Source organism: Hyperolius riggenbachi, chromosome 12, assembly GCF_040937935.1.
Source record: "Hyperolius riggenbachi isolate aHypRig1 chromosome 12, aHypRig1.pri, whole genome shotgun sequence".
NCBI lineage: Eukaryota > Metazoa > Chordata > Amphibia > Anura > Hyperoliidae > Hyperolius > Hyperolius riggenbachi.
In genome coordinates, this window is record NC_090657.1 from 120,113,398 (window position 1) to 120,134,681 (window position 21,284).

The 21,284-nt window shown below is 53.1% G+C and overlaps 1 protein-coding gene and 1 pseudogene across 1 annotated transcript in view; both read left to right on the plus strand.

Moving 5' to 3' along the window:
- GRIN2C (glutamate ionotropic receptor NMDA type subunit 2C) overlaps nt 1-21,284 on the plus strand; it is a 1,474,164-nt gene that overhangs the window by 972,810 nt on the left and 480,070 nt on the right. The gene's annotated exons all lie outside the window — the stretch shown is intronic.
- Nucleotides 12,631-13,671, plus strand: LOC137541485 (uncharacterized; annotated as a pseudogene).

The window sequence follows — 21,284 nt, forward strand, 5'->3', positions numbered from 1 at the left end:
TGACGTACTCATGGACATCATGACTTCCTCCCAGACCTCTACTGTGAGCACCACTCTAAGCAGCAGCAGCAGCCAACGTCCCACGCTTGTTGTGACATCCACCCCAGCACCCACTGGTCAGCAGCCCTCCCAGGATGACAGCGTTCTGTCCCTCAGTCCGGCTTCTGGGAACCTGCTGATGCAAGAAGCTCAGGACTTACTGGGGACTGATGTGGCAGAGATTGAGATCGGGCCACAATCACAAGCGTTGTTGAGTTCTGGTGATGAAGAAGAGGGGTCTGTGTCTGGGGATGTAGGGACAGAAGAGGAGGCGGGGGAGTCAGAGGAAGAGCTGGATTATGATGATGCTGCTGATGATGACGACGTTGTGGACCCTAACTATGTGCAGCCTGCTGAGTCCGTAGAAGAATGGTCAGAGGCAGAGCAGGATGACGAGTCACCTCGGCCTAGGCAAGGATATCGCCATCGGCAGGGGCATCGGCAGCAGTGGGCATGGAGGAAGTAGACAGGACACTGCTTCAGCCAGCACCACCACCATGCAACCCCCGGCAACTACTACCACACATTGTTCCGCTGCACCCTCTGCTAGTGGGGGCCGCAGTAAATTAAAGTCACCAGTGTGGGATTGCTTTGAGGAATGTACTGATGACAAAAGGTATGCGGTGTGCAGGTTATGCAGCAAAAGATTGAGCCGTGGGAAAAGTCTGAGCAAGATGGGTACCTCATCCCTCCAGGGCCACCTGAGAAGCCGCCACTGCCGCGAGTATGCGGACTTTAAGAGGAAGCAGGCACTGCTGGCAGGGGTTCCTGAGAGCAGAAGGCCCACCAGCGCAGCAGCATCATCCCTCCCTCAGGGTCGTGAATCCCCCACAGCAGCAGCAGTAGTAGCACGCAAGCGCTCTTCCACCTCGGCTACTCAGGACACAGACATTGAGGCTGGCAGCCAGTGTTCGTCTCTCTCCTCTGTCTCCCCTGCATCCCAGCGTCGTCAGACACTGCTGAGCGACACCTTTCAGGGTCTGACCAAGCCTCTGCCTGCAAGCCACAGGCGGATCCGCAAACTAAATGGCTTGCTGGCCCGGGCCATGGCATCACAGCTGCTTCCCTACTCCCTGGTGCAGGAGGGGAGCGCCATGCGGACGCTGCTCCAATTTGGCATCCCCGAGTGGCAAGTCCCCAGTCGCCACTATTTCAGCAGGAGCGCGATCCCAGCACTCCACAAGTTTGCGGTGGAAAACGTGGCCCGTTCCCTGGACTACTCTGTGGGCAAGCGGGTCCACGTGACCATGGACTCGTGGAGTAGCAGATTTGGGACAGGTCGCTACCTGTCCTTTACGGCCACTGGGTGACACTGATGGAAGGGAGGGATGACAAGAGCGCATCAGCCCAGCTAGTGGTGCCACCACGTGGGATCAGGGGGGATGCAGAAGGGTCCTGTCACGACACTCCCTCTGCACCCGGAAAGCAAGCCCACCTCGGCAGCAGCAGCGCCAAGCCTCGGCACTGCCAAGCCCTTTTAAAATTGGTGACCCTGGGGAAGGAGAGGCTTACGGCCACCAACGTCCTGGCCGCCCTCAGGAAGCAGGAGCGGAGGTGGCTGACCTCTAGAGGCCTGGAAGTGGGGTATGTGGCAGCCGATAACGGGGCCAACCTGGTAGCAGCAGTGCAGCAGGGAAACCTCCAGCACATCCCCTGCTTGGCCCACGTGCTCAATTTTGTGGTGCAGCGCTTCTTGCGCACCTACCAGGGGATGAGCGAGCTGCTGCAGGATGCCCGGGCGGTGGTACGCTTTTTCCGCCTGTCAGCCACTGCCTCTGCACTCTTGTCCACCTTACAGCAGCAGTATGGAAGGCAACAACACCGGATGATCATCGACATGCCAGTTCGCTGGAATTTGACTCTGGCCATGTTGGAGCGGCTGTGTCAGCACAGGCTGGCTCTTAGGGCCTACATGCTAGACTCAAGTGTCCCCAGCAACCAGCAAGTCCCCATGATTACTGCCACTCAGTGGACACTGATGCAGCAAGTATGCCTGGTGCTGAGTCCCTTCCTGGAGGCAACCAAGATGGTCAGTGAGGAGCGGGCCTCTGTGTACCAGTGGGTGCCCTTGGTTTGTCTACTGGAGCAGGCAATGGACAATTTAATTGAGCGTGGGGATGAAGCCCTGAGGCAGTTGGAAGAACAGGAGCAGATGGCAGCACAGTCCAGCTCAGAGGAGGGCTCACAGCAGGTAGTGGAAGAGTTGGAGGTCCCTAACCTGAATGAGGAGGAGGAGGAGGAGCAGAGTGCAGCAGGCGTTGTACGTGGATGGCGGTTTGAGGAGGACAATGACATGGCACAGGAAGAGGACAGGCATGCGTTATGGGACAATGGCGAGGACGAGGAAGATCTTGCTGGCAGGGCCCACTTGGTTCCCATGGCTGTGCACATGTTGCGCTGCCTTCGCAGGGACCCCCGGGTGATCCAGATGCGTTCAAGGGAGGACATCTGGATTACCTTGATGCTTGATCCCCGTCTGAAGGGGAAGCTGGGAGACTTAATGACGCCATCCACCACCGAGCAACGCACAAGGGAGTTGAAGGAGGCCCTTGAGCGCAGTCTACTGGAAGCATTCCCCCAGCCTTCCACCCCCACTGTAACTGCTCTGCCAAGCCAGCAAGAGGTGCCTGCCATTGCCACTAGCAGCACAACAACAACCACCACCAGCAGCAGCAGCAACTGGCGCCCCGGAGACCTGAAGAGCCTAAGCAAGAGCCTGTATGCAGTGCAGCAGCCCAGAACAGAGGTGCCCGCCACAGCATCCACCACCAACCAGCACAAGCAACGACTGACCACCATGGTGTCTGACTATATGGGGTCATCCAGTGGGCTCAATGACACCGACAGCCCCATGGACCCCTTGGAGTACTGGGTCAAGAGACTGGACATCTGGAGCGAGCTTTCCCAGTATGCCCTGGAACTCCTATCCTGCCCTCCTTCCAGTGTCCTCTCAGAGAGATGCTTTAGTGCGGCCGGTGGCGTGGTCACAGAGAAGCGCTCTCGGCTCTCCCACGCCTCTGTGGACAAACTCACCTTCCTGAAAATCAACCAGGCTTGGGTGGAAGGTGAGTTCCTGGCCCCTATTGTCGGACACAGGGGGACATGAAGTGGCTGCTGCATGTGCTGTTGTTAACTATGCCTGCCTTTATAAAGACAGTTACTACCTGCCTAGTGCCTACCTTGGTTAATTTGGTGTACTACTACCAGTAAAATGCTATGGTCCTCCTTCTGAGCTGCTGAACTGACCGCCCGCTTTGTCCTCCTGACTCAGTCGCTACTACACTCTGCGTTCACACTGCCCGGGTCACTGGGTGCATTTAATTTTTTCAACCACAAGAAAATGTATGCGTGCTCTACACCAAGCTTAACCCTTTCAAGTCTAGCTGTGCAAATCTGGCTAAAATGGCTTACCATGAGACATGCTCACGCAGAAATGCATCTGCTTTCGCATGCCAAACTTTGCAGGGTCAAAAACAATACCGCGAAGCGGTTGCCCTGCGGGAATTAGTTCATGCTATACAGCACTATCCAGGAGCGCCTCGGGGAGGCTTCCCATTGCCCCATACAACCGGGGGGGCTGCGGGGCCCCAGGCTCTCTCACTGCTTAGGGACCACAGCGACACCCCGGAGGTGGAGGCTGGGCAGCGCAGACGACCCCCCCAAGCGTGGCTGGCGCTGGGGGGGGCCATCCGCACCCATCTCCCAAAAATTTAAAAACAGGCACTTACCTGAACGTCCATTGCGTTCTGCTGCTGCACATCGACTCGGGGCACTGCATGGGAAAGGAGTGACGCATGGGTCACCCCGAGCTGTGGGGCTCAGGGCTGGCTCACACACATCACTCCAGAAGGGGGGGGGAGGGCAGGCACAGACAGCCCACTCATAGAGCAAACCATCCACCACCTGCCTCCAAAGGACAGAATGCAAATATGCTCAATCACAAGAAAATGTATGCGTGCTCTACACCAAGCTTAACCCTTTCAAATCTAGCTGTGCAAATCTGGCTAAAATGGCTTACCATGAGACATGCTCATGCAGAAATGCATCTGCTTTCGCATGCCAAACTTTGAAGGGTCAAAAACCAATACCGCGAAGTGGTTGCCCTGCGGGAATTAGTTCATGCTATAAAGCACTATCCAGGAGCGCCTCGGGGAGGCTTCCCATTGCCCCCATACAACCGGGGGGGCTGCGGGGCCCCAGGCTCTCTCACTGCCTAGGGACCACAGCGACACCCCGGAGGTGGAGGCTGGGTAGCGCAGATGACTCCCCCAAGCGTGGCCGGCGCCAGGGGGGGGGGCATCCGCACCCATCTCCCAAAAATTTATAAAACAGGCACTTACCTGAACGTCCATTGCGTTCTGCTGCTGCGCATCGACTCGGGGCACTGCATGGGAAAGGAGTGACGCATGGGTCACCCCGAGCTGTGGGGCTCAGGGCTGGCTCACACACATCACTCCAGAAGGGGGGGGGAGGGCAGGCACAGACAGCCCACTCATAGAGCAAACCATCCACCACCTGCCTCCAAAGGACAGAATGCAAATATGCTCAATCACAAGAAAATGTATGCGTGCTCTACACCAAGCTTAACCCTTTCAAGTCTAGCTGTGCAAATCTGGCTAAAATGGCTTACCATGAGACATGCTCACGCAGAAATGCATCTGCTTTCGCATGCCAAACTTTGCAGGGTCAAAAACCAATACCGCGAAGCGGTTGCCCTGCGGGAATTAGTTCATGCTATACAGCACTATCCAGGAGCGCCTCGGGGAGGCTTCCCATTGCCCCCATACAACCGGGGGGGCTGCGGGTGCCCCAGGCTCTCTCACTGCCTAGGGACCACAGCGACACCCCAGAGGTGGAGGCTGGGTAGCGCAGACGACCCCCCCAAGCGGGGCCGGCGCCGGGGGGGCCATCCGCATCCATCTCCCAAAAATTTAAAAACAGGCACTTACCTGAACGTCCATTGCGTTCTGCTGCTGCGCATCGACTCGGGGCACTGCATGGGAAAGGAGTGACGCATGGGTCACCCCGAGCTGTGGGGCTCAGGGCTAGCTCACACACATCACTCCAGAAGGGGGGGGGGGGAGGGCAGGCACAGACAGCCCACTCATAGAGCAAACCATCCACCACCTGCCTCCAAAGGACAGAATGCAAATATGCTCAATCACAAGAAAATGTATGCGTGCTCTACACCAAGCTTAACCCTTTCAAGTCTAGCTGTGCAAATCTGGTTAAAATGGCTTACCATGAGACATGCTCACGCAGAAATGCATCTGCTTTCGCATGCCAAACTTTGAAGGGTCAAAAACCAATACCGCGAAGCGGTTGCCCTGCGGGAATTAGTTCATGCTATACAGCACTATCCAGGAGCGCCTCGGGGAGGCTTCCCATTGCCCCCATACAACCGGGGGGGCTGCAGGGCCCCAGGCTCTCTCACTGCCTAGGGACCACAGTGACACCCCGGAGGTGGAGGCTGGGTAGCGCAGACGACCCCCCCCCCAAGCGTGGCCGGCGCCGTGGGGCTCAGGGCTGGCTCACACACATCACTCCAGAAGGGGGGGGGGAGGGCAGGCACAGACAGCCCACTCATAGAGCAAACCATCCACCACCTGCCTCCAAAGGACAGAATGCAAATATGCTCAATCACAAGAAAATGTATGCGTGCTCTACACCAAGCGTAACCCTTTCAAGTCTAGCTGTGCAAATCTGGCTAAAATGGCTTACCATGAGACATGCTCACCAGTGGTGCTCAGCAGAGCTCGAATGTTCGAGTAGCTCGAATATTCGAGCTCTTTTTCAGCTATTCGAGCTCGGTATTCGAGCTCCGAATAGCTGGAGCTATTCGAATGGGCTATTCGAGTGAACTCGAATAGCCCATTCACTATTCGCGCTATTCGAGCTAACAGCGCTATTCGAGCTCGAATACCGAGCTCGAATAGCGTCATAGCCCAGATTGATGTCCTTAGAGCCAATCAGAGGGCTCCCAGGCCCTCTGACGGCGGCCAATCACTGAGGGGGACCCTGGCCAGCCCCTACCCTATAAATAGCGGGCATCATGTTCTGTTTCTCCGTCCTTGCCCAACTTTGCACAGAGAGAGATTTGCTCCTTTGTGCGTTGGCTTAGCAAGAGCTTTATTGTGGTCATTTACCTAGCGTTTTTGCTCACATACACCTCCTATATACACCTATATTGTTGTTAGTTAGATAGACATTGTATTTTAGTTAGTAGCTTTTGTGTTACATAGAGAGAGACTCAGACAGCTGCTGCAGGCTTACAGCTTTAGGCCTCAGGGCCTTGCCTGTGTGGGTAGCTGTTCTCTCCTGTCCTCTGTTTATTTCTCATCTATACCAGTATTTCTGCTGTCCTTTAGTACTGATTGATTGTATTTTGTATTGTAGTTATATACTGTAACTGTACTAGGACACTCACTCAGTCACTGTTCATAGGCTACTAGCTCCTGCGTGTGCGTGCACTCACTGTCTGTGTACTGTACACACACTATTTCCTTCTGAATAGTTATATACTGTAACTGTACTAGGACACTCACTGACTGTCACTGTTCATAGGCTAGCTCCTGCGTGTGCGTGCACTCACTGTCTGTGTACTGTAGTGTACCCACACACTCTATTTCCTTCTGAATAGTTATATACTGTAACTGTACTAGGACACTCACTCACTGACACTGTTCATAGGCTACTAGCTCCTGCGTGTGCGTGCACTCACTGTCTGTGTACTGTAGTGTACACACACTCTATTTCCTTCTGAATAGTTATATACTGTAACTGTACTAGGACACTCACTGTCACTGTTCATAGGCTACTAGCTCCTGCGTGTGCGTGCACTCACTGTCTGTGTACTGTACACACACTCTATTTCCTTCTGAATAGTTATATACTGTAACTGTACTAGGACACTCACTGACTGTCACTGTTCATAGGCTAGCTCCTGCGTGTGCGAGCACTCACTGTCTGTGTACTGTAGTGTACACACACTCTATTTCCTTCTGAATAGTTATATACTGTAACTGTACTAGGACACTCACTCACTGACACTGTTCATAGGCTACTAGCTCCTGCGTGTGCGTGCACTCACTGTCTGTGTACTGTAGTGTACACACACTCTATTTCCTTCTGAATAGTTATATACTGTAACTGTACTAGGACACTCACTGTCACTGTTCATAGGCTACTAGCTCCTGCGTGTGCGTGCACTCACTGTCTGTGTACTGTACACACACTCTATTTCCTTCTGAATAGTTATATACTGTAACTGTACTAGGACACTCACTGACTGTCACTGTTCATAGGCTAGCTCCTGCGTGTGCGTGCACTCACTGTCTGTGTACTGTAGTGTACACACACTCTATTTCCTTCTGAATAGTTATATACTGTAACTGTACTAGGACACTCACTGTTACTGTTCATAGGCTACTAGCTCCTGCGTGTGCGTGCACTCACTGTCTGTATACTGTAGTGTACACACACTCTATTTCCTTCTGAATAGTTATATACTGTAACTGTACTAGGACACTCACTGTCACTGTTCATAGGCTACTAGCTCCTGCGTGTGCGTGCACTCACTGTCTGTGTACTGTACACACACTCTATTTCCTTCTGATTACTGATTGAATATTGTAATTTCTGGTTGTACTTACTGTTACTACTTACTGTACTAGTAGGGACACTCAGTCACTGTTCATAGGCTAGCTCCTGCGTGTGCGTGCACTCACTCACTGTCTGTGTACACACACTCTATTTCCTTGTGATTATTACTACTGATTATTGTAACTTCTAGTTGTACTTACTGACTCTGTTACTACTTACTTACTGTACTAGACACTCACTCAGTCACCTCGCCCACCAACCCACTCCATTAAAGTACCCCACTTTTCACCCGCCCTTTTAAAAAACTTTTGTGTTCACGCCCAAAACATCGAAGATGTCTGGAAGTGGCAGCCAGCGCGGTCTGGGCAAGGGGAAGGGCAGCAAGGGAATCAGGAGGAGAGGGAGCAGCATTGTGGCAAGCCGCGGGCGCGGCCGCGCCACCATGCACAGTTCCGCAGCAGCGTCAGTGGCTAACATTCCTCCTATAGCCACTGGCCGTGGACGCCTTGGGCGCCGCCCAGCAGGAGCATCTGCAACTCACGCTGCAGAGACACAGCAGCAGCAGCGTGTAGCACCTGCTCCGATTTTCCTCCAGCCGGGTCGGAAACGTCCCATTGAGGAAAAGGATGCAGACACTGTGGTGCAACTGATGACGGAGGATGAGCAGCCCGCCATCAGCTCTGCATCCGAGGCCTCCACCCTCACCACCACCACCACCACCCCTGTTCGCAGCAGCCGCCCAGCAGGGCCTGGGGAGGAGGCCAGTTCACCGTCAGTCGCCGACCTGTCACTCAGCACTCTTTTGACCCCAGGCATGATGAGTCAATTGTCTGCTGTTGTTGGCGATTTGGAGGAGGAGATGCTGATGGGCACTTTGGGGGATGAGGGATTGGACAGCAAGACTGTGGCGACAGTCAAGCAGCCCATCCATGCATCAGGAGAGAAGTTTGGGGGGTTATCATCTCAGCAGGACATGTTTAAGGAGGGGGAGGATGATGATGACACGGTGACAGACAGAGACTGGGTGCCACCAGCTCCAGGGGATGTCGTCATCAGCAGCTCTGAGGAGGAGGAGGAGGATGCGCTTGTGGGCCTTGCAAGGAGGCGCATCATTGCAAGCATTGGCAGCAGTAGGCAGGTCCCCCAGCCTGCTGGTGTCTCAGGCTCAGCAGCAGCAGCAGCAGCAGCATCTGCCAGTACCACCACCAGCCGCACCCAAGCCCCCCCCCCCCAACCACCACAGGGAGACAGGCAGCAGCGGTTCCATGCCGTAGGGGGTTGTTTTTGTCACCAATCTGGCGCTTTTTCACCATGCCCACAGTGTACAGCAAGTACGCCACTTGCAACCACTGTCAGCGGAAGTTGAGCAGAGGTGCAGACCCCTTAAAGTTCAGCACCAGCTCGCTCATCAACCACCTTGCTGCGAAACATTTCCACCAGCATGAGGAGTTCCAGAGGCTGAAGGCATCTGGTGCTGGCAGTGGCACCACACCCATCACTGCACAGCCTTCAGCAGCAGCAGCAGCAACAGCAGCCACCCGCCCTCCTGCTCCTCCAGCAGCACCAGCAGGAGTGCGGAAACGCACTGCTCCTCCCCCCTCTGCAACTCCTGCCGCCGACACTGAGGCCTGTTCTGGCAGCCAGTCCTCAGTGGCCTCCTCTGCTGTGTCTGCTGATTCCCGTGCCAGCAAAAGGCCACGCCAGAGCCTTTTGAGCGAGTCCTTCCAGGGGGTGGTTAGGGCTCTGCCTCCCAGCAGCCGTCGCGTGCAGCAGCTGAACGGCTTGCTGGCACGGGCCATGTGCTCCCAACTCCTGCCGTACACGCTCGTGCAGGAGGGGAGCGACATTCGTGCGCTGCTTGCTTGCGCAGCCCCAGACTGGCAGCTCCCCAGCAGACACTTCTTCGCCCGCAAGGCCATTCCTGCACTGCACCGCTTTGTGATGGCCAATGTGGAGCGAGGGCTGGAGCACGCGGTTGGTGAAAGGGTCCACGTCACCATGGACTCCTGGAGCAGCCGCTTTGGGACAGGCCGCTACCTGTCCTTCACTGTCCACTGGGTCAGCTTGGTGGAAGGGGGTGAGGATGGGAGAGCAGCAGCGGGCACAGCGGCAGCAGCAACACAGTGGGTGGTGCCACCCCGCAGGGTCGGGGGAACTGCAGCAGGTTCCTCCGATCCTCTGCCATCCTCCGGCACACCTGGCCAAACCCCCCGCCTCAGCAGCAGCGTGAAGGCCCGCCACTGCCAAGCGCTGCTGCACTTGGTCAGCCTTGGGAAGACCAAGCTGACGGCAACCCATGTGTTGGCCAAACTCCAGGAGCAGGAGAGGATTTGGCTGACCCCCAGAGGCCTCAGAGTCGGAGAGGTGGTGGCCGACAATGGGGCCAATCTGGTTGCCGCAATAGACAGGGGAAACCTGACCCACATCCCCTGTCTTGCCCACGTGCTGAACCTGGTGGTGCAGAAGTTCTTGCGCACCTACCAGGGGATGGGCGAACTGCTGGAAACGGCAAGGAACGTTGTGCGTCACTTCCGGCGCTCGGCTGCAGCCTGTGTGAGCCTGGAAGACGTGCAAAAGGAGCTGGAGCTGCCACGCCATCGGCTGATCCTTGACGTTCCGACTCGCTGGAACTCCACCCTGGCGATGTTGGAGCGTCTGGTTGAACAGAAGCACGCTGTCAACCAGTACCTTGCCCTGGCCACTGTTTCCGCTGCTCAGAGAAGGGACAAGACCAGCAACATCCCGTCCATCGTCCCCGATGATGACTGGAGGCACATGCAGCAGGTGTGCTTAGTGCTGGCTCCCTTTCTGCAGGCCACTAACATGGTAAGCAGGGACCATGCTATGGTCTGCGAGTGGGTGCCCCTGGTTTGTCTGCTGAACAGGGCCCTCGATGCTTTGCTGGAACAGGGAGCGGCAGCCTTGGACCAGCAGGAGCGGCAAGCAGCTGCACAGTCCACCTCTGAGGGGGAGGAGGAGGAGGACTTGGTGGAGGTCCCTGACCTTGCTGCTGATGAGGGGGATCAGCACAGCGCAGCTGAGTTGGTGCGGGGGTGGAGAGAGGATGAGGCGGCAGAGGAGGAGGATGAGGAGGACAGCAGTGCCGTCGATGTGCCAGCAGACGTGGCCCGCCTCTTCCCAATGGCAGCGCACATGCTGACGTGCCTGCGCAAGGACCCCAGGGTGATCCAGATGAAGCAGAGGGAGGACATCTGGATCAGCATGATGTTGGACCCGCGCCTCAAGGGGAAGTTGAGCCAGTTCATGCCGCCTGCAGGAGGAGACCCAGCGCAACAAATAAGGAGCTTGCAGCAGGCCCTTGTTGAGCGCTTGGAGGAAGCCTTCCCCCAGCCTTCCACCCCCACTGTCCAGCCAGCACAGAGGCAGCAGCAGGTGCCTGCATCCAGCAGCAAGCGCCCCACAGACCTGCTGTCTCTCAGCCACAAGCTCTACAGGACTGTAGAGGCTCCGGCAGCAGTGACTAGAGAGGAGGTGCATGCAGCAGCATCCTCCTCCGGTCACAGCCAGCGCCTGACCCGCATGGTGGCTGACTACATGGGGTCCTACAGCAGGCTTGACAGCGATGCCCCTGTTGATCCCATGGAGTATTGGGTCAAGCGCCTGGAGATCTGGAGCGAGCTGGCGCAGTACGCCCTGGAAGTGCTGTCCTGTCCCCCTTCCAGCGTGCTGTCCGAGCGCTGCTTCAGTGCAGCTGGTGGCGTGGTCACCGAGAAACGCTCCCGTCTGTCTCACAAGTCTGTGGACAGACTGACGTTTCTCAAGATGAACCAGGCGTGGGTGGAAGGCGAGTTCCTGGCCCCTGTTGTCGGCGAGAGGGGGACATGAACTGAAGAACCATCGTTAATGTGCCTTACCACCCTTTACCACCTCCTGGCTCCTGCTCACTAAGCCAGCCTGGTTCACTTTGACTATTACGTCGCCTACAGCCACACATTTTACACCTACAGTGGGCTGCTGTGTACTGCCCTTCTGCTGTCTGTCTGTGTTTCCCACTGTCAGGGTACACAGATTTACCTTCTGCTGCCACTCTGCCACCAGCTATTACGTCAAAAAATAGCTATATCTGTAAAACCAAAACTACAAAACCATTAAAAAAAAAAAAAGGTTTAATTTTTCTGAGGTGCCCGGGTTGAAAACTGTGTTGTCCCAGTTGTGTATTGGACACAATGTGGGCTGCACGACCGCTGTCTGGGACCTCCTGTTGTGTTTATTTACGCCCTGGTATCACCGCTAGGTACCAGGGCTATTATGTCACGCTGCCTGCCTGCTGCCACACTCACACTACTCCTCCATTCCTCCTGCTGCTGCTGCTGTCTGTCTGTGTTTCCCACTGCCAGGGTACACAGAATTACATTCTGCTGCCACTCTGCCACCAGCTATTACGTCAAACAATAGCTGCTCACATTACTCCTCCATTCCTCCTGCTGCTGCTGCTGTCGGTCTGTGTTTCCCACTGCCAGGGTACACAGAATTACATTCTGCTGCCACTCTGCCACCAGCTATTACGTCAAAAAATAGCTATATATCTGTGTAATTTGTTTTACAAACAAAACCAAAAAACCATAAAAAAAAAAAGGTTTAATTTTTCAGAGGTGCCCGGGTTGAAAACTGTGTTGTCCCAGTTGTGTATTGGACACGATGTGGGCTGCACGACCGCTGTCTGGGACCTCCTGCCTGCTGTGTTTATTTACAGCCCTGGTATCACAGCTAGGTACCAGGGCTATTATGTCACGCTGCCTGCCTCATTGACTGCCTGCTGCCACACACTCATCCTCCTCCTCCTGCTGCTGAATTTACCTCCTGCTGTCTGTGTGTTTCCACTGCCAGGGAGCACATACAATGGCGCTTCCAACATGCGTGCGCCACCAGCTATTTGTTACGCTCAAAAATAGCTGCATTTCTTTAAAAAAAAAATTGAAAAGAGAAATAAGTGAAGAAGAAGAAGACGATATAGAAAAAGAAGGAGAAGAAGAAGAAGGAGAAGAAGAAGAAGAAGAAGATGAAGGAGAAGGAGAAGGAGAAGAAGATGAAGATGAAGATGAAGAAGATGAAGATGAAGATGAAGATGAAGAAGATGAAGAAGAAGAAGAAGAAGAAGAAGAAGAAGATGAAGAAGATGAAGAAGATGAAGATGAAGAAGATCAAGAAGATCAAGAAGAAGAAGATGAAGAAGAAGAAGATGGAGAAGATGAAGAAGATGAAGAAGAAGAAGATGAAGAAGAAGAAGAAGAAGAAGAAGATGAAGAAGATGAAGAAGATGAAGATGAAGAAGATGAAGAAGAAGAAGATGAAGAAGATGAAGAAGAAGAAGATGGAGAAGATGAAGAAGATGAAGAAGAAGAAGATGAAGAAGATGATGAAGAAGAAGATGAAGAAGAAGAAGAAGATGAAGAATAAGAAGAAGAAGATGAAGAAAAAGAAGATGAAGAAGATGAAGAAGATGAAGAAGAAGAAGATGAAGAAGAAGAAGATGAAGAAGATGAAGAAGAAGATGAAGAAGATGAAGATGAAGAAGAAGATGAAGAAGATGAAGAAGAAGATGAAGAAGAAGAAGAAGAAGAAGAAGAAGAAGATGAAGAAGATGAAGAAGATGAAGATGAAGAAGATCAAGAAGATCAAGAAGAAGAAGATGAAGAAGAAGAAGATGGAGAAGATGAAGAAGATGAAGAAGAAGAAGATGAAGAAGAAGAAGAAGAAGAAGAAGATGAAGAAGATGAAGAAGATGAAGATGAAGAAGATGAAGAAGAAGAAGATGAAGAAGATGAAGAAGAAGAAGATGGAGAAGATGAAGAAGATGAAGAAGAAGAAGATGAAGAAGATGATGAAGAAGAAGATGAAGAAGAAGAAGAAGATGAAGAATAAGAAGAAGAAGATGAAGAAAAAGAAGATGAAGAAGATGAAGAAGAAGATGAAGAAGAAGAAGATGAAGAAGAAGAAGATGAAGAAGATGAAGAAGAAGATGAAGAAGATGAAGATGAAGAAGAAGATGAAGAAGATGAAGAAGAAGAAGAAGAAGAAGAAGAAGATATAGAAGAAGATATAGAAGAAGAAGAAGAAGATATAGAAGATAAAGAAGAAGAAGAAGAAGTATATACAGTACTGAACAAAATTCTGGACACAACTTCTCTTTCCACCTTTTTTTTTTTAAAGGAACATCCCCACATAATCACTTGCTGTTGTTACTTGGAAAAAAAGATGTTTCTTGCATCATTCACCCTCAAAACAAGTGTTGGAAGCTATTTAAGGCCAATTCGAATAGTCAGCTCGAATAATGAGCTCGAATACCGACTCGAATAGTGAGCTCGAAGTCCGAGGTCGAATCGAATAGTAAAAATTATTCGACTCGAATATTCGACTGACCTCGAATAATTTACTATTCGAATTCGACCAAACTCGAATTTTAAAAAGGGGTATTTGAGCACCACTGATGCTCATGCAGAAATGCATCTGCTTTCGCATGCCAAACTTTGCAGGGTCAAAAACCAATACCGCGAAGCGGTTGCCCTGCGGGAATTAGTTCATGCTATACAGCACTATCCAGGAGCGCCTCGGGGAGGCTTCCCATTGCCCCCATACAACCGGGGGGGTTGCGGGGCCCCAGGCTCTCTCACTGCCTAGGGACCACAGCGACACCCCGGAGGTGGAGGCTGGGTAGCGCAGACGACCCCCCCAAGCGTGGCCGGCGCCGGGGGGGGCCATCCGCACCCATCTCCCAAAAATTTAAAAACAGGCACTTACCTGAACGTCCATTGCGTTCTGCTGCTGCGCATCGACTCGGGGCACTGCATGGGAAAGGAGTGGCGCATGGGTCACCCCGAGCTGTGGGGCTCAGGGCTGGCTCACACACATCACTCCAGAAGGGGGGGGGGGGAGGGCAGGCACAGACAGCCCACTCATAGAGCAAACCATCCACCACCTACCTCCAAAGGACAGAATGCAAATATGCTCAATCACAAGAAAATGTATGCGTGCTCTACACCAAGCTTAACCCTTTCAAGTCTAGCTGTGCAAATCTGGCTAAAATGGCTTACCATGAGACATGCTCACGCAGAAATGCATCTGCTTTCGCATGCCAAACTTTGCAGGGTCAAAAACCAATACCGCGAAGCGGTTGCCCTGCGGGAATTAGTTCATGCTATACAGCACTATCCAGGAGCGCCTCGGGGAGGCTTCCCATTGCCCCCATACAACCGGGGGGGCTGCGGGTGCCCCAGGCTCTCTCACTGCCTAGGGACCACAGCGACACCCCAGAGGTGGAGGCTGGGTAGCGCAGACGACCCCCCCAAGCGGGGCCGGCGCCGGGGGGGCCATCCGCACCCATCTCCCAAAAATTTAAAAACAGGCACTTACCTGAACGTCCATTGCGTTCTGCTGCTGCGCATCGACTCGGGGCACTGCATGGGAAAGGAGTGACGCATGGGTCACCCCGAGCTGTGGGGCTCAGGGCTGGCTCACACACATCACTCCAGAAGGGGGGGGGGGGAGGGCAGGCACAGACAGCCCACTCATAGAGCAAACCATCCACCACCTGCCTCCAAAGGACAGAATGCAAATATGCTCAATCACAAGAAAATGTATGCGTGCTCTACACCAAGCTTAACCCTTTCAAGTCTAGCTGTGCAAATCTGGCTAAAATGGCTTACCATGAGACATGCTCACGCAGAAATGCATCTGCTTTCGCATGCCAAACTTTGCAGGGTCAAAAACCAATACCGCGAAGCGGTTGCCCTGCGGGAATTAGTTCATGCTATACAGCACTATCCAGGAGCGCCTCGGGGAGGCTTCCCATTGCCCCCATACAACCAGGGGGGCTGCGGGTGCCCCAGGCTCTCTCACTGCCTAGGGACCACAGCGACACCCCGGAGGTGGAGGCTGGGTAGCGCAGACGACCCCCCCAAGCGTGGCCGGCGCCGGGGGGGCCATCCGCACCCATCTCCCAAAAATTTAAAAACAGGCACTTACCTGAATGTCCATTGCGTTCTGCTGCTGCGCATCGACTCGGGGCACTGCATGGGAAAGGAGTGACGCATGGGTCACCCCGAGCTGTGGCGCTCAGGGCTGGCTCACACACATCACTCCAGAAGGGGTGGGGGCAGGCACAGACAGCCCACTCATAGAGCAAACCATCCACCACCTGCCTCCAAAGGACAGAATGCAAACATGCTCAGTCACAAGAAAATGTATGCGTGCTCTACACCATGCTTATTCCTTTCAAGTCTAGCTGTGCAAATCTGGCTAAAATGGCTTACCATGAGACATGCTCACGCAGAAATGCATCTGCTTTCGCATGCCAAACTTTGCAGGGTCAAAAACCAATACCGCGAAGCGGTTGCCCTGCGGGAATTAGTTCATGCTATACAGCACTTTTCAGGAGCGCCTCGGGGAGGCTTCCCATTGCCCCCATACAACCGGGGGGGCTGCGGGGCCCCAGGCTCTCTCACTGCCTAGGGACCACACCGACACCCCGGAGGTGGAGGCTGGGTAGCGCAGACGACCCCCCCAAGCGTGGCCGGCGCCGGGGGGGCATCCGCACCCATCTCCCAAAAATTTAAAAACAGGCACTTACCTGAACGTCCATTGCGTTCTGCTGCTGCGCATCGACTCGGGGCACTGCATGGGAAAGGAGTGACGCATGGGTCACCCCGAGCTGTGGGGCTCAGGGCTGGCTCACACACATCACTCCAGAAGGGGGGGGGGGGCAGGCACAGACAGCCCACTCATAGAGCAAACCATCCACCACCTGCCTCCAAAGGACAGAATGCAAATATGCTCAATCACAAGAAAATGTATGCGTGCTCTACACCAAGCTTAACCCTTTCAAGTCTAGCTGTGCAAATCTGGCTAAAATGGCTTACCATGAGACATGCTCACGCAGAAATGCATCTGCTTTCGCATGCCAAACTTTGCAGGGACAAAAACCAATACCGCGAAGCGGTTGCCCTGCGGGAATTAGTTCATGCTATACAGCACTATCCAGGAGCGCCTCGGGGAGGCTTCCCATTGCCCCCATACAACCGGGGGGGCTGCGGGGCCCCAGGCTCTCTCACTGCCTAGGGACCACAGCGACACCCCGGAGGTGGAGCCTGGGTAGCGCAGACGACCCCCCCAAGCGTGGCCGGCGCCGGCGGGGGGGGGCATCCGCACCCATCTCCCAAAAATTTAAAAACAGGCACTTACCTGAACGTCCATTGCGTTCTGCTGCTGCGCATCGACTCGGGGCAATGCATTGGAAAGGAGTGACGCATGGGTCACCCCGAGCTGTGGGGCTCAGGGCTGGCTCACACACATCACTCCAGAAGGGGGGGGAGGGCAGGCACAGACAGCCCACTCATAGAGCAAACCACCCACCACCTGCCTCCAAAGGACAGAATGCAAATATGCTCAATCACAAGAAAATGTATGCGTGCTCTACACCAAGCTTAACCCTTTCAAGTCTAGCTGTGCAAATCTGGCTAAAATGGCTTACCATAAGACATGCTCACGCAGAAATGCATCTGCTTTCGCATGCCAAACTTTGCAGGGTCAAAAACCAATACCGCGAAGCGGTTGCCCTGCGGGAATTAGTTCATGCTATACAGCACTATCCAGGAGCGCCTCGGGGAGGCTTCCCATTGCCCCCATACAACCGGGGGGGCTGCGGGGCCCCAGGCTCTCTCACTGCTTATGGACCACAGCGACACCCCGGAGGTGGAGGCTGGGTAGCGCAGACGACCCCCCCAAGCGTGGCCGGCGCCGGGGGGGGCCATCCGCACCCATCTCCCAAAAATTTAAAAACAGGCACTTACCTGAACGTCCATTGCGTTCTGCTGCTGCGCATCGACTCGGGGCACTGCATGGGAAAGGAGTGACGCATGGGTCACCTCGAGCTGTGGGGCTCAGGGCTGGCTCACACACATCACTCCAGAAGGGGGGGGGGGGAGGGCAGGCACAGACAGCCCACTCATAGAGCAAACCATCCACCACCTGCCTCCAAAGGACAGAATGCAAATATGCTCAATCACAAGAAAATGTATGCGTGCTCTACACCAAGCTTAACCCTTTCAAGTCTAGCTGTGCAAATCTGGCTAAAATGGCTTACCATGAGACATGCTCACGCAGAAATGCATCTGCTTTCGCATGCCAAACTTTGCAGGGTCAATAACCAATACCGCGAAGCGGTTGCCCTGCGGGAATTAGTTCATGCTATATAGCACTATCCAGGAGCGCCTCGGGGAGGCTTCCCATTGCCCCCATACAACCGGGGGGGGGGGGGCTGCGGGGCCCCAGGCTCTCTCACTGCCTAGGGACCACAGCGACACCCCGGAGGTGGAGGCTGGGTAGCGCAGACGACCCCCCCAAGCGTGGCCGGCGCCGGGGGGGGCCATCCGCACCCATCTCCCAAAAATTTAAAAACAGGCACTTACCTGAACGTCCATTGCGTTCTGCTGCTGCGCATCGACTCGGGGCACTGCATGGGAAAGGAGTGACGCATGGGTCACCCCGAGCTGTGGGGCTCAGGGCTGGCTCACACACATCACTCCAGAAGGGGGGGGGCAGGCACAGACAGCCCACTCATAGAGCAAACCATTCACCACCTGCCTCCAAAGGACAGAATGCAAATATGCTCAATCACAAGAAAATGTATGCGTGCTCTACACCAAGCGTAACCCTTTCAAGTCTAGCTGTGCAAATCTGGCTAAAATGGCTTACCATGAGACATGCTCACCAGTGGTGCTCAGCAGAGCTCGAATATTCGAGTAGCTCGAATATTCGAGCTCTTTTTCAGCTATTCGAGCTCGGTATTCGAGCTCCGAATAGCTGGAGCTATTCGAATGGGCTATTCGAGTGAACTCGAATAGCCCATTCACTATTCGCGCTATTCGAGCTAACAGCGCTATTCGAGCTCGAATACCGAGCTCGAATAGCGTCATAGCCCAGATTGATGTCCTTAGAGCCAATCAGAGGGCTCCCAGGCCCTCTGACGGCGGCCAATCACTGAGGGGGACCCTGGCCAGCCCCTACCCTATAAATAGCGGCCGCCATGTTCTGTTTCTCCGTCCTTGCCCGACTTTGCACAGAGAGAGATTTGCTCCTTTGTGCGTTGGCTTAGCAAGTGCTTTATTGTGGTCATTTACCTAGCGTTTTTGCTCACATACACCTCCTATATACACCTATATTGTTGTTAGTTAGATAGACATTGTATTTTAGTTAGTAGCTTTTGTGTTACATAGAGAGAGACTCAGACAGCTGCTGCAGGCTTACAGCTTTAGGCCTCAGGGCCTTGCCTGTGTGGGTAGCTGTTCTCTCCTGTCCTCTGTTTATTTCTCATCTATACCAGTATTTCTGCTGTCCTTTAGTACTGATTGATTGTATTTTGTATTGTAGTTATATACTGTAACTGTACTAGGACACTCACTCAGTCACTGTTCATAGGCTACTAGCTCCTGCGTGTGCGTGCACTCACTGTCTGTGTACTGTACACACACTATTTCCTTCTGAATAGTTATATACTGTAACTGTACTAGGACACTCACTGACTGTCACTGTTCATAGGCTAGCTCCTGCGTGTGCGTGCACTCACTGTCTGTGTACTGTAGTGTACCCACACACTCTATTTCCTTCTGAATAGTTATATACTGTAACTGTACTAGGACACTCACTCACTGACACTGTTCATAGGCTACTAGCTCCTGCGTGTGCGTGCACTCACTGTCTGTGTACTGTAGTGTACACACACTCTATGTACTTCTGAATAGTTATATACTGTAACTGTACTAGGACACTCACTGTCACTGTTCATAGGCTACTAGCTCCTGCGTGTGCGTGCACTCACTGTCTGTGTACTGTACACACACTCTATTTCCTTCTGAATAGTTATATACTGTAACTGTACTAGGACACTCACTGACTGTCACTGTTCATAGGCTAGCTCCTGCGTGTGCGTGCACTCACTGTCTGTGTACTGTAGTGTACCCACACACTCTATTTCCTTCTGAATAGTTATATACTGTAACTGTACTAGGACACTCACTCACTGACACTGTTCATAGGCTACTAGCTCCTGCGTGTGCGTGCACTCACTGTCTGTGTACTGTAGTGTACACACACTCTATTTCCTTCTGAATAGTTATATACTGTAACTGTACTAGGACACTCACTGTCACTGTTCATAGGCTACTAGCTCCTGCGTGTGCGTGCACTCACTGTCTGTGTACTGTACACACACTCTATTTCCTTCTGAATAGTTATATACTGTAACTGTACTAGGACACTCACTGACTGTCACTGTTCATAGGCTAGCTCCTGCGTGTGCGTGCACTCACTGTCTGTGTACTGTAGTGTACACACACTCTATTTCCTTCTGAATAGTTATATACTGTAACTGTACTAGGACACTCACTGTTACTGTTCATAGGCTACTAGCTCCTGCGTGTGCGTGCACTCACTGTCTGTATACTGTAGTGTACACACACTCTATTTCCTTCTGAATAGTTATATACTGTAACTGTACTAGGACACTCACTGTCACTGTTCATAGGCTACTAGCTCCTGCGTGTGCGTGCACTCACTGTCTGTGTACTGTACACACACTCTATTTCCTTCTGAATAGTTATATACTGTAACTGTACTAGGACACTCACTGACTGTCACTGTTCATAGGCTAGCTCCTGCGTGTGCGTGCACTCACTGTCTGTGTACTGTAGTGTACACACACTCTATTTCCTTCTGAATAGTTATATACTGTAACTGTACTAGGACACTCACTGTTACTGTTCATAGGCTACTAGCTCCTGCGTGTGCGTGCACTCACTGTCTGTATACTGTAGTGTACACACACTCTATTTCCTTCTGAATAGTTATATACTGTAACTGTACTAGGACACTCACTGTTACTGTTCATAGGCTACTAGCTCCTGCGTGTGCGTGCACTCACTGTCTGTGTACTGTACACACACTCTATTTCCTTCTAATTACTGATTGATTATTGTAATTTCTGGTTGTACTTACTGTTACTACTTACTGTACTAGTAGGGACACTCAGTCACTGTTCATAGGCTAGCTCCTGCGTGTGCGTGCACTCACTCACTGTCTGTGTACACACACTCTATTTCCTTGTGATTATTACTACTGATTATTGTAACTTCTAGTTGTACTTACTGACTCTGTTACTACTTACTTACTGTACTAGACACTCACTCAGTCACCTCGCCCACCAACCCACTCCATTAAAGTACCCCACTTTTCACCCGCCCTTTTAAAAAACTTTTGTGTTTACGCCCAAAACATCGAAGATGTCTGGAAGTGGCAGCCAGCGCGGTCTGGGCAAGGGGAAGGGCAGCAAGGGAATCAGGAGGAGAGGGAGCAGCATTGTGGCAAGCCGCGGGCGCGGCCGCGCCACCATGCACAGTTCCGCAGCAGCGTCAGTGGCTAACATTCCTCCTATAGCCACTGGCCGTGGACGCCTTGGGCGCCGCCCAGCAGGAGCATCTGCAACTCACGCTGCAGAGACACAGCAGCAGCAGCGTGTAGCACCTGCTCCGATTTTCCTCCAGCCGGGTCGGAAACGTCCCATTGAGGAAAAGGATGCAGACACTGTGGTGCAACTGATGACGGAGGATGAGCAGCCCGCCATCAGCTCTGCA